Below are 14,673 nucleotides of genomic sequence, written 5' to 3'. Positions count from 1 at the left end.
GTTGGGTGATTATGAATTAGTCCCCCTTGTCATAGAACTTGCCCAGCAGCATTCAGATGCTTGGGGTCAGGTGTAGGTAAAGTGGATACTTGTGTCCATCCAGGGTTGGAATTTGGTCAGATGAATGCAATGAAAAGACAGAGAACCAGAGTACTCAGGATCATCTCAAGGGTATTATCAAAGGGATGTGCAATGTAATCTAAACAAGGTAAGGAGGGAAGTGAAATAAAAAGAGGGTTTAGGGATTGGGAGAAGCAGAGGCGTCAATGCCTTGGAGGTTGAAGTAGGAGCAACTACGTGGGAAGAGGTGAGATCAGAGTGGTATATTCGAGTTAGTGATTTTGGAAGTGAAGCTATTATGGGGATGATCATGCAAATGGCTGAAGACCCATGAAGGAGGAGGTCCCTGGGGAGCAAGAGGTTGTGTGACAATGAAGTCATGGGAGCTTCCATATGGACAATGAAATCATCCAGGATGATGGCTGGGCATGAGTTAAATACTTTAGCAAGGTATCAAAGTCTTCAATGAATGAGGAAGATGGCCATTGTTCTTTATTTGAGGATGCACACATTTTATTTCACATTTTAATGTTTGTTAGGGATAGATGCAGCTTTTAGTTGTTGGCAAGTTTATTTATTGTGGTCATTTTTGTTGCCCTCCCCCTCTTCCTCCCGAGCATTTACTTAAAGGACTTGTGAAACTTGTAACTCTTCGCTTCTCTACATTGAGGAAGCATGATTATATACACGTACAATAAAAATATGAATCTAGCTGTGTGCCTGACCAGGTTTACTTAAACCTTCAGAGGCTCAGTATCCTCATATGGAAAAAAAAGATAATGGTCCCTTCCTTCTTCTAGGGATGTTGTAAAGATTAAGGTAGTTAAATCCTATCAAAATCTTAGTACTTCCTTTGGCAAATAGTAAGTGCTTGATAAATAGTAGCTATTTTAATTTTTGCTTTAGAAACTTCAATGCTGCTGATAACAAGTGACACACTAATAGATATTATTGCTGTGGCTTGATAACTCCTGAAGCCTGACCCTTTGCATGTTTAGTTTCTAGACACAGCTGTTTCAGTGTACATTCGTCATCTTTTTTTTTTTTTTTTTTTTTTTTTGAGAGAGGGAGAGAGAGAGAGAGAGAGAGTTCACACATGAGTGAGGGAGGGACAGAGGGAAATGGAGAGAGAGAATCTTAAACTAGCTTCACACTCAGCATGGAGCCATATGAGGGGCTTGATCTCACAACCATGAGATTATGACCTGCGCCAAAATCAAGAGTTGGGTGCTTAATCAACTGAGCCACCCAGGCACCTGCATATGTTTGTCTTTGATAGAAAAAAAAAAATACAATAATTCCTGAATTGGCTGTTTGGGATTCATATTATCTCTCCGATTTTGTATTTTTGGTTAAGAAAGTTGTTAGACTATAGAGTTACTGTGTTATTGTAATACTTTAAAGTATTTAATTAATAAAGAAACTTTAAAAATAACTTCCTTTCTTTATAAATTTTTTTATGAAATACGATGGCTGAGAATTCAACCTTTGTTGTCAGGAAGTTCGGATTTACAGTCCTTGCTTTCTACCAGCCTAAGCTTCCCCTGAATTTATGCTTTACTTTGGCAATCATTCACAATTACCTGCAGAAGATCTATGGTATCTCTATGTGTACAAAGCACAGATATTTCTAAAACCACCCATAGAAGGGACAAAATATTTGAGTTCCAGGTGTTGTTGGCGTTGTTGTCTAATCCTGAATTTCTTAACTCACTTACACTTTGCTTTTCACTGATAACTTCACGTTAATTTAAGGTTTTGTGCAGGATGCTTCTTAGGTCATTTTTATTAGTTGCAAACGTGAATAGTGCTATAAATATTGTCGTGTTTGGAGGACAATAAGTTAGGCAGATTTGGCCTCTTCCATAAACAAATCTTACTTGCAAACTTTCTTGGCCACCACTTTGGTTCTTCTGTTTATCTCTATTTTTCTTCATAAATAAAAAGCCTTCTTAGGATTCCGAAGGTACATAGTGCTAAACCCTAATTTAAATAGCCAACCTATTATAAATTCTGGAGTTTTATTTGCAGAGCTTTATATTTGGGTGCCAGATTGTTTGACATTTAAGATAACCCAGTTTTCAAATCTGTATGAACGGTGTGGTATGAGAGATAGTATCAGAACTTTAAGGGTCAACCTCTTGGAATTTTGACATGGTCTCCATTCGTGCGTGCAGATGGCACTAGGCAAGCTTGTGACGCAGGGAACATTTGTCTTATTTATTCTTCCAGACTCTGCATTCTGAGTTGTTTTCCAGCCGTATTGGCTCCATCTCTCCCCTCTCTGTAGGAACACAGAGGCTCTGTACTTGGTCTCCTTTTTTCCCCATCTATCCCCCAACTAGCAAGAATGGATCCATATTCCAATTACACCATGTTTTGTTTCTCAGAATGCAGTCCATAGCAATCTGCATTACAGTCATTTGAGAGGCTTGTGAAAAACATAGATTCCCATCCTCATGCCATCAGGATATCTTGGAAATTTCCCAGGTATATATAAAGCATGGTAAACTTTTTTTAATGTTTGTTTATTTTTGAGACAGAGTGTAAGTCGGGGAGGGGCAGACAGAAGGAGACATAGAATCTGAAACAGGCTCTAGGCTCTAAGCTGTCAGCACAGAGCCCCACGAGGGGCTAGAACTCATGAACTGTGAGATCATGACCTGAGCCGAAGTCGGACGCTCAACCAATTGAGCCACTCAGGAGTCCTAAGGCATGGTAAATTTTGAAATCACTAATTAAAAAAATTATATCTCTAAAGGCTTTCGCCTTTTCGGAATTAAAAAAAAATTTTTTTTTTTTAATTTATTTTTTGAGATAGAGTGTGAGCGGGAGAGGAGCAGAGAGAGAGAGAGAGACAGACACACACACACACACACACACACACACACACAGAATCTGAAGCAGGCTCCAGGCTCAGAGCTGTCAGCACAGAGCCTGATGCGGGGCTCAAACTCACGAACTGTGAGATCATGACCTGAGCCGAAGTCAGACGCTTACCGACTAAACCACTCTGGCACCCCACTTTTTTAGGAATTTCTTAAGCTGAAGAATACAACTGTAGTCATGCACTTGAAGACATTTTTGTATCACTGTTTTTTTCTAGTACCCTAGAGATCAGACCATAGTAGATTGTATGGACATTCCTGCATAAAGAATTCTGGGAAAAAGTAGATATTTTTAGAATCCTGTGAAGTCAGCTTAAATTGAATATTTTACCTGTTGTAAGTAACCGGAAAATGCATCAACTGGCTACTTTCTTAGATATCTGATACTGTATAAAAAGTGATCCTTCCAGTAAAAGATGTTAGAAACAGCATTTCCTTGTTTCCCCACAGAGGGGATAAAATAGATCACAATAGGATGAATTCAAGCTGGATGTTAGGATGAACTTCTGTATTTTTTTTAAAACCAAAATGCATTTTTGAATAATCAGGATAATCTAAGCTTCAAAATTATCAACTTGAAATATCCAGAGAGTCATGTCAATAATTTCTAGGAAACTCATATTGTTCTGACAAACCACTTTGTGTCTTTATGGGGGACCGATGTAAACTTAGCGACACAAGAACCTGAAATATATGTTTTAAGGAATTTATAGGATTTCTATTGCCTTCCTTGAAGTTTACCAAGAGAGCTTCTAAGTATAAAATTAATGTGTCTAATTAATTTGTTAGAAGGTAGTTGAATTCAGTTGAGCGATTATTTATTTTGGGTGGCAGGTATGTCCTTTAGTATACCAAAAAATCAATTTTGTCAATTTTGTGGTTTTAGTTTTTAGTGAGTTGTTTTGGCATTGTGGTGTGCAGGCTTATGCATTCATTCAAGAAGAATAATTTTTCTGGACATCACTCAGAATACTCCATGATGCTGGGGCCCCTGGGTGGCTCAGTCGGTTAAGCGTCCGAATTCGGCTCAGGTCATGATCTCACAGTTTGTGAGTTCGAGCCCTGCATCGGGCTTTGTGCTGACAGCTTGGAGCCTGGAGCCTACTTCAGATTCTGTGTCTCTCCCTCTCTCTATCCTTCCCCTGCTCACACTCTGTGTCTCTCAATAATAAATAAACCTTAAGAAAAATTAAAAAAAAGAATACTCCATGATGCTAAATGGCTAGCTAGAGAGTCAACATGCTGATGCATCTCCTTCCTGATGAAACTTTTACTTTGGCAAGGGAAGAAATGTCACCTTGGGGCAGCCCCAAGTTTTATCTAACTCAGATTCTGCCTCAGGCAATGGAAATAAGAGACTGATTTAGAGAGAGCATGGGGAATTTGTTATAAGTCTGTTAATGTTTTAACCAGACAATTAGCCTTACATTTTTAAAATAAAGTATCAGGCTGAGGTGAAGATGTTAAATGCCTATATCAACAACAATACAAGGAGACTAACAAGAAATTATGCTTTCAGTTGCATTTTTTAAAATGTTTATTTATTTCTGAAATAGAGACAGAGTGTGAGTGGAAGAGGGGCAGAGAGACACAGAATCCGAAGCAGGTTTCAGGCTCTGGGCTGTCAGCACAGAGCCCGATGCAGGTCTTGACACAGGGCTCCAACCCACGAACCACAAGATCATGACCTGAGCTGAAGTCGGTCGCTTAACCAACTGAGACACCCAAGCACCCCAACCACGTTACATTTTTTAAAAAGAAAATTAGAACCAAAAAGGAATCTTCTGGACTCTTTTTCTTCCTTTTGCCTCAGTTTTTATCCTCAAGTCTTGACATTCTAGTTACCATTACCTTAAAACAAATTCATGTTCTAGATCAATGTCTTTCTTCTTTCTCCTTTTTCCATTGATTTTTTTCCCCTAGAATTTTTATTTTTGTGCCAATTGTGGTCTTGGCAATTGTCCAGGTTCTGGAGGGCTATTTAAAAAAGTCTAAGACTTAGATGTTTTAAAGAAGACTATAATACAATCCTTAGTTTTACTTACTCTGAAGTTGGTGAAACAGAATAAATGCAAATACTATTGGAAGACATTACTTATTCAGAATGTTCTATATGTCAGACCTTTAGCTAGACAAGTTATACACATGAACTTATGTCATCATTGGAACAACTTTGGAAGTTTGGGATTATTTTTCTTGTTTTACAATATGACAATTTGGCTTAGTAAGAATTGGGATTCAAACTCAGTCTGGCTGACTCTGCGGTTCATATTCCTTTTATTATACCAAACTGAACAAAGAGAAGGCTCAGAAAAATATCTTAATGGTTGTTGAAGGGTATATAACTATACACCTATCACCTTAAGCTTCTCAAGTAATAGGATTTTAGAATTCCCTTTGCTGTGTAATACAATATTTACATTGCATGATGTTTTCCTCTTGATTAAGCATTTAACTCCTACTGGCTTCAATCAAACACTAGTGAATTAGATCAGGTATTATCATTTTACAGATGATGCACTAAATAACTTGTCATAGTCCTATAGCTGGCACATAGCCAGAGAACTGGAGTTCATTTCTCCGTGGATGTGTTTAGAATGAGCTTGACACAAAATCTTTAAAAAAGTATAATTTTGAGCGGCAAGTGTAACCATTCCCTAGATCCCCTACCCTGAATGGAAAGTGGATGCTCTCTGTGTCCCCAGGGCTCAGCCTACAGAACATTGCTTTCCTCTTCTGAGGCTGACGATGTAACATGAAACAAAATGTTTCTGGAAGACTTTGGGGCTCTGAAGGAGAAGGAAAAGTACAAAGGAGTGCCTCAAATGGGGGAAAGAGGTTAGAAAGATGAGCTTTAAGAGTTTTGTCTTGGACTTGTCCTTTTGCCATCTGTCACAATGCCAGCTTTAGAGAGATGAAGAAGTATTTAATGATACTGAAAAGTAGAACATATGAATCAGTTTCACAACTGCAGTCTTTACTTATTTTTAATCATCTTCATGCACATGTCTGAAAGTAATTATACAAGAAGAAAAAGAATTGGTAAATTTACATAATAACTAACCTGGGGGGGGTTCTGGGTACATTAGTTTTATGTTTAAGCTATTTGCCTCTCATAATTACTTTGGTGATATTGATCATTTTTAACAATCATATAAAATTATGACTGTTTTTAACAGTCATATAAAATAAATGGGGTTGAAAGATACATTATTCCAAATTAAGAACAAGACATAATGTGTTAGTATAAAGCAGTGGTGATTGTGTGTTCAATTCTGGAAAGAAGGTAAAGAAGGGTGATTAAAAAATGTTTTATGCTGAGTCTCCTATTCAAATAGTGATGATATTTAAGAATTGGTGAAAAATAACATACGTTTTGTTCTAAGAAATAAAACCAGGGTATTTTCAACCCATTTTTTTTTCATGATAAAGTTGTCAGAGGCTATATCTGTATGAGATCAATAGAGACTTTTTACAGAAAGGTTACTGCCTCTAAGCAATGAGTAGACTATATCCTTTGTTTCTATTTTTATGTTCTCCTCCTGTAAATGTGTAGTCTTTTACTTGTATAATAAGAAGCTATGGCAACTTTGGCATCAAAACCTCATAGAAGCTGGGAGACCTTATTAGTAAGTGTAAACAGTTAAGCTTTCAGTAGGCTTATTGTAATCACCTATGTAAAATAGATTTGTATATTTCTTGCTTTAGTTTTATTAAATTTTGCTCTGTTATTTGATGCATATATATTTAGGAGTGATGTCTTTGTTGATAAAATGGTTCTTTTATGATTATGAAATGTTCCTCCATCTCTGTTAGTACTCCTTGCCTTGAAGTCTATTTTGTTTGATCGTAATGGAGCCACAGTGGATTTCTTGTTTAGGGTTTACGTGATGTGTTTTTCTATTATTTTGCTTTCAACCTGTCTTTACATTTAAAGTGCATATTTGTAAACAGTATATAGTTGAGTGTTACTTTAAAAAATCCAATCTCATATTATCTGCCTTTAATTGGAGTGTTTAATACATTTATATTTAATATAGTTAGTGACATATTTGAATTTGTCCTGTTTTCCATTTGGTCCATGTACTTTTTTTGTTTCTTGTTTTGGGTTACTTGAGTGTTTTTAGTGTTTGATTCTAATCATTCAATTTACGTTTTTGCTAAACCCATTAGGGTTATGTTTTACTGATTAGGAATTACAACAAGTGTCCTTAACTTATCAGAGTTTAACTTGAATAAATATGTTATACTACTTGTATAAGAAATTTATAATAGTATAATTCAAGTTACCTCCTCTAGAACTTGTATATTTTATGTGCTCATATATTATTAACCTATGATGTCATTATTTTTGTTTTTAAAACAGTCCTTTTTCTTTCAAAAAGTTAAGAAAATGTATTTAGCAAATATTACTACAATTTCCAGTTCTGAATTATTCTATTCTGGTATTTCCATATCATAATATTTCACTTTGGTCTCATGTACTTTGTTTAGCATTTCTTATAGAGTTTATCTGCTAGTAAGGAATTCTCTTTGCTTTCAACTGATCTGAAAATATTTTTGTTTAATCTTCAGTTTTGAAGGATTTTTGTTGTTGTTGTTACCTATAGTTATCAGTTAGCATTTTTTCCCCAACACTTTAAAAATATGTTATTGCCTTCTGGCTTCTATTATTTCTGATGAGAAGTTGTAATGTATGTTATTTCTCTATATGTAAGCAGTGTGTCTTTTTTCTATGACGTCTTTTAGGTTTTTTTTTTTTTTTTTTTTTATCTTTGTTTTCAATAGTTTGACCATGATATGGCTTGTGTGAGTTTTTCTGTGTGTGTGTTTACCATATTTTGTTTAAAAAAAATTTTTTTTAACGTTTATTTATTTTTGAGACAGAGAGAGACAGAACATGAATGGGGGAGGGTTAGAGAGAGGGAGACACAGAATCTGAAACAGGCTCCAGGCTCTGAGCTGTCAGCCCAGAGCCCGACGCGGGGCTTGAACTCACGGACCGCGAGATCATGACCTGAGCTGAAGTCGGCTGCTTAGTGTTTACCATATTTTGGGTTTACTGAGCTTATTATATATATGAGTTGGTATTTTTATTAAAATTTGAAAAAATTAAACACACATTACTTAAATTATTTTTTGTTACATTCTCTCTCTCTCTTTCTGGAACTTCAATTACACATATGTTAGTCTGCTTTATTTTGTTCCACAGATCACTGATGCTCTATTCATTATTTTAAAAATTTTTTTATCTTTATGTTTAAGTTTTGATAGTTTCTATGTCTTTATCAGGTTCATTGACCCTTTCTCTTATAGTATGCAATCTTCTCTTAATTTCATGCAGCGAATATTTTATTTCAGATTTTTTTTCTAAGTTTTAGGATTCCTTTTATTTATTTTTATTTTTTTTTTAACGTTTACTTATTTTTGAGACAGAGACAGAGCATGAATGGGGGAGGGTCAGGGAGAGAGGGAGACACAGAATCCGAAACAGGTCCCAGGCTCTGAGCGGTCAGCACAGAGCCCGACGTGGGGCTCGAACTCACAGACCGCGAGATCATGACCTGAGCTGAAGTCAGACGCTTAACCGACTGAGCCACCCAGGCGCCCCAAGTTTTAGGATTTCATTTGGCTCATATGTACTGTTTCTTTATCTATCCATCCTGGAATTACCCATCTTTTTATTTATTATATGTATATTTTTATGTAAATTTAAAAATATCTTAATAATTATATTAAAAGTCTTGTGTGCTAATTCAAATATATTGAACATATATGAATCTGCTTTTATTGGCTATTTTATATTTTAATTATGAGTCAATTTTTTCTGCTTTTCCACATGTCTCATAAGTTTTGGTCGTATACTAGACATCGTAAATGATATGCTATAGAGATTCTGGATTCTACTTCTCTGAAGAGTATTGATTCTCATTTTAGCATGTAGCTAAATTATTGGCTGGATCATGCTGATCCTGTCTAGTCTTCACTTTAGGCTTTGTTGATATGAGTCTATTTTGATTTCACCTTTAGTTTTAGGATACAGCCTTTAGCCTGGGACATGGTTCTTACTTTTAATAAATGGTCTTTCTGGGGTTTCAATAAAAAGCTTTGAGTGAAAGATAACACAACAAAATATAATGAAGTCCTCAGTGAGGTCGTGGAAAGGAGGGAGGAAGTAGATATTTGGCAAGTTTTTCAGGATACTATATATGGGGAGTAAAAGCAAGCGGAGTGTATAAAATAGAAAAAAAAATGGCAGCAGGTTTTTTAGAGAAAACAGGAAGTCAATTTGCTTTCAATTTTTTTAAAATTTGAAAATAGAGTTAAAGCTCTCTTTTATTAACATTTACATTGTAAAGGCAAAGTGTTATAGGCCTGCTTACTAGAGTCATTGAATTTTAGAGCTAGTAGGAACCTTAAAGACCATTCATTTTTTTACCTTTAACAATCTTGGTAATTTACTTCACCTTTAACTTGTAATTATTGTTTGTTTTATTCAAATAGGGCTACATGTTGCTAGAATGATCTTCCATTTTCAATAATGGATATTTTGCAGGTTTTTATAGTAGTTTGGTGGGAAGGGAACATTGAATTAGGGCCTAAATAAGGTTTTTTTTGCCTCACTGATATTCTTTTTAGTTCTATAACATCAATAGTATAACAATGTTGAGAAATTATTGAGAACCAGTGACAAAAAATTCTTCCCCAAACCCTTCTCTCCTTGGTAATCCATACTAGAATCTTCAAAAAATAAAAGAATCCTAAGATAACTAAGATATTCTTCCTTAGAACATGGTAAAACCCTTAATATCTTAGGTATCTTAATATTTATATTTTATGGTCCTGGTTAAGAGAGAAAAATCTTGAGCTGGTTCCATTCAGCCTCTTTCACATCCAAGTGGAAGGACGACTTTCCCTTTTACACCTTCATCATGTTTCCAGGATCTGCTCACTTCTTCTGGAAATTACAAATGTGCTTGATTGATGCAAGAGGTTGTTCACAAAGGGTATGTCAGATGGGGACCAAATAAAATCTTGGAGTACATACAGGTGCTGTTTCTGTTGGCTGCAGCTGTAGGAAAGCTCTGGTTGAATGCCCACAGGAAGGATAATATGCAGAGCGTGGGATCGGGGGCTGGTGAAGAATGATGCTTATTCCATTGGAGCCTGGAGTATTCTGATTCTGCTCTACTTTTCCAGTATTATCTTTCTGGGCTCCAACTACCTCTCTCACCTGCCTCCAGTCTGGTATCTGTATGAGGATTGGTAGTGGAAGGGAGTTGGGAATGGTTGGAGATCTCTTTGTATTTTCTACTAAATGTTTTACTCCTGCCATGTGTTTTTTCTCTCCTAAGCCATAGACTTTCAAAACTCAAAAATCAATAAGAAACTCCTTTCCTCCTATGTTTTCTTTTTTAAATTCCTTTCCAGAGGCAACAAACACAGAATAGCTTAGTGGTTTAAATGGGAAGCTAGGCAAAGAGAAAAAGAAACACCAGGCAAAATTACATTGGCTAACACTGGTTAGAAAGTCAGAAAAGTCAGATGAAAATATTCTAAAAGCATTAAAAATAAGCTGAAAAATAATTAATCTTAAAAAAAAGCCTGGAAGTTCTCTGCCTTTTTATAAATATTGTTTCGTAAATATTGGTGTTTTATTGACCTCAAATTGTATCTAAAATACTTACCATGTAAAAAACAAATAAGCACACGGTTGAATGGTGAAAAACATTGAAAACAACCATCAAAGTAATTGTTTCATGTAATTCACTTTTTCTGTTTTCCCTCAAACTGCTTTTGAGATACATTTGTAGGTAAATTTTATAGCCATTGCTATAAATTTATAGCTTAGTAGTTCCTATTTATAAATTTCCTAAATCACATTTGAATAAATTTAATGAGCTAAAAGGTTTTTAATGGTTTCCAGCTGTGTGTGTGTGTGTGTGTGTGTAGACTCTTGGTGTCTGTATACTGATCTGTCACTCATGAAATCCGTAAACGAAATGAGAATGTGAAGACATTTGTTAGGATCTTATCAGAGAAGGAAACACTATACCTTACTGCACATTTGTTTAGATTCTGTTATTGACTCTATTTATAAGATTTAAGATGATGCTTGTTTCTAATAACACTGGACTTAGGCTTCCTTAGGAGGCACATTCCATTGTATTTTATGAGGGTCTTATAAGACCTGATATATGACTACTATATGTGCTAAACTCAGGTATAAAGACTCTTTTTGGAATCTAAGTGCCTTAGCATCATTTCAAAGTCTTATATTCAGTTCAGCTTGGGGTAGTTGATGGTGGAGATGGAGAAACTAGTAAGTGTCAGAAAATCTGATAATCAGGGCCATGTGTCTTTGGGCAAGTTGATTCACCTGCATGGGCCTTGGTCTCCTTAGCATAAAATGAGAAAGTTGGAATGATCATCTCTCAAGTCCCCTACAGATCTTAATGTCAACAATTTGATCTCACTTGGTATAAATATAATAGAACTAGAGAGAAGGACGGTGTCCTGAAACACCATGCCTTTCACTTGTGCTTCTAGGTGGACTCCACCTAAATCACTTTGGACAGATGCTTTATTTAAGTTGCTCTAAAAGCTCTTCAGGGACCATTCTTGATAATTCCTTCTGCCATTTAACTCTATCAAGAATTTCGTTGTGTCTATAGCTACACTGTGTCTTGACTGCTGTAATTGCTCAGTAACTACAGGCTGATGATGGTAATAATACTCTACCTCTACCTGTTATGCTGCAGTCAAACTCCATTTTGTCAGGTTTTGTTATCAGCAGATTCAGAAAATAAAGATGATATGACTTCAGGCCTAATTGTACACATGAACAGGAAGGAAATAGTTTATATCCCCCACCTCCAATTCTGTCAATGGTTTTGGTTGTGTCTGTACATATCAAAAACATCCAGATGAACAGGGAAAATACATGATGTGTTGAGGAATGTCTTATGACAGTATTAGAAATACAGAAAATCCCGATTTTCTTATTCTACAAATGGTTTTTAATACTTTGGTTATTTAATGAGCTAATGCATGTAAGAGATTTCATAATCTGTTAAGTGCTCTATAAATAGGAATAATTAATTAATTAACTTATTTACAATATTTAAATGTAAATTTTATTTCTTTCTCCTTTTTTAAAATTTACATTTTAGTTAAGATACAGTGCAATATTGATTTGAGGAATAGAATTTGTGATTTATCACTTACATATATTACCTAGTGCTCATCATAACAAGTACCCTCCTTAGTACCCCCCGTCACCCATCTATCCTAACTCTCACATCCCTCCATCAACCCATAGTTTGTTGTAAGAGACCAGTGTCTACTCATATCACTGAGTCTCTTGTGTTTTGTTTCCAGGTCAAATTGTCAAGGCCTCTCATGCTCCCATGACCCATAATACATTCTTCCATGATCACATTTCTTACTTTAAATGGTAATTATTTGCTTATTGTCTCTTTGGGTTGTAATTTTTTTGGGAGGGTTAATCCATGTTTGTTCATCAGGGTCTAATACAATGGCTATTGCATATAAGTGCTCTTTTTGTATGTATTTGCTGAATTAATGAATGCAGATGTCGAAAGGTATGGTAGGAGACTCCAAAATGAGAATAAGTTCCCTTAGGAGATATGCAAGATGATCCAAAGATCATAGAAAGAAAATATTAGCCTATTCATTTATGTATTTGATTTTTACCTGAAGATTTTCCATTTCGTGTGTGTTTTGCAATGTTCATGCTTATTAGTTCAGTAGTACATGTCTATATTATAATATGGAATAGCAAGTTAAGTTGGCCTCAAATTTTATGATACTCCTCCCATTGAAAGGTAGGGATTTATGTCCCTTCTCTTGAATCTGTGCTGGCTCTTTGACTGTTCTGGTCAATAGAATATCAAAAAAGTAACACTATGTCAGCTTCTGTGCCCCATCCTTAAGAGACTGGCAGCTTCTACTTCCATCGTACAGAGAACGCTTGCCCATGAAGTCCTGCGTGACCATGTAAGAAGTGGGATTACCCTGCTGGGGAGACCACGACCATGTGGAAAGACTCTGAGATCTCATGGAGAGAGTGGCACCTGGCTAAACCTAACTTTACAGCTGCCCCTTTCAAGGTACCAGGCTTATGAGCAAAGTGGGTTTATATCCTTTAGAGCAGCCTGACTGAGTCATTAATAGGCTCGCTGAAAGACCCTAGTCAAAGAAACAGAAGACTTACCCACTGAGACCCATCCTAATTCAGGACCAACGAAATATAATAACAATGGTGATTGTTTTAAGGCACTAAGTTTGGGAGTGGTTTACTATATAACAATAGAGAGCCCGCACTATATAGGGTATGTGGTTTTTTTTTTTTTTTAAACCATTGGGGTGCATGATCAAAAGTGGTACCCATTGGGTTAAAGTAATGGGGGAATCAATGTGGTCAACACATGTGAGAATAATTTGTTCGTTCTCAAGTGTTCTATTTGCTACTAAGTTTGGTGAAGATAGACCTACATGGATAGTATGCTATTTAGTCAATTGTAAGAATGCTAGGTCTATAATTTCTGAGCTATTAATTGTTTAAAATGTTTTCAATTTTAAATGACTGTTTTATAGATATAACCAAAGAATATTAAAATTATTTCATACTTACTGACCCTAATCCACCATGCCTGATTCTGAGGGTTTTGACTTCTATCTAAGCAGGGCTGGGAAATGCAAGGAAAACAGGCTTTGAAGTTAGGCAGATCTGGTTTCAGTTTAGGATCTATTGCCTCTAGGCTGTAAGAGTTGATTAAGTCATTCAATTCCTCTGAACCTCAGTTTCCTCCTGTAAAATAGGGCAAATGTGTAACATACTTACATTGAAGAATTGTTGCCAGGCTTAATAAGTGGTCAAAAAATGATATATTCTATTATTACCCTTTTTGTTATTTTATTGACATTGAGGTATTTATTTATTTATTATTTTTTAAAAGTTTATTTATTTTGACAGTACGAGAGAGAGAGAGAGAGAGAGAGAGAGAGAGAGAGAGAGAGGATATACCACATAGGCTCTGTGCTGTCAGTGCGGAGCCCGACGTGGGGCTCGATCCCATGACTCTGTGATCCTTACCTGAGCCAAATCAAGAATCAGATGCTTAACTGATTGAGCACCTAGGTGCCCCAACATGAGGTTTTTAAAGCAAAGGATTTAAATTTAGCGAGCAGTGGTATAAGAGCATGGGCTATTACTATATTCTTACCTCACAAATAGTTTTCATTTAGTGCTTGACCGTACTTGAAACATAGTCATGAATATTTTTCAACCAAGACATCTGTTTCAAAGGGAAATGATGTGGTTGAGAGAGTTAGTTGAGAGTGACTTCTCATTTCAGGCCAACTTAACACACTTGCCCAGAACAAGTTATAATTTTAGCCAGACAAATGGTAAAATATGACTTTTAAAATTATGGTCTTTTAAGTGTTTATTGGGAAAATTATTATACATCAAACATTATATATCTAATGTCACTAAATATGTCACACCTCTATGGATGCTCAGTATATCTGTGGATGGATGAATTTATTTCCCTAAGTGTTTACAATGATATAAAATCATCTATTTTTTTCAGAGTATATTATGCGGTTAAGATCAACCTGTTGGATACTGAATTGTGGTATGTGAGGAACGGCAATATCTTGTCTCTAAGTCAATCTATGTAATACTTATTTTTTTATT

General features: G+C 35.7%; 1 long non-coding RNA gene across 1 annotated transcript in view; it reads left to right on the top strand.

Annotated features, from left to right (window-relative positions):
- The window catches only part of LOC109275704 (uncharacterized), a 402,869-nt gene that overhangs the window by 45,399 nt on the left and 342,797 nt on the right, over nt 1–14,673 (top strand). The window lies entirely within an intron of this gene.

Source organism: Panthera pardus, unplaced genomic scaffold (genome assembly GCF_024362965.1).
Source record: "Panthera pardus isolate Hobbes unplaced genomic scaffold, ASM2436296v1 HiC_scaffold_15, whole genome shotgun sequence".
Classification (NCBI taxonomy): Eukaryota; Metazoa; Chordata; class Mammalia; order Carnivora; family Felidae; genus Panthera; species Panthera pardus.
Note: the sequence above shows the minus strand (reverse complement) of the source record. Positions and strands in the feature narration are given on the sequence as shown.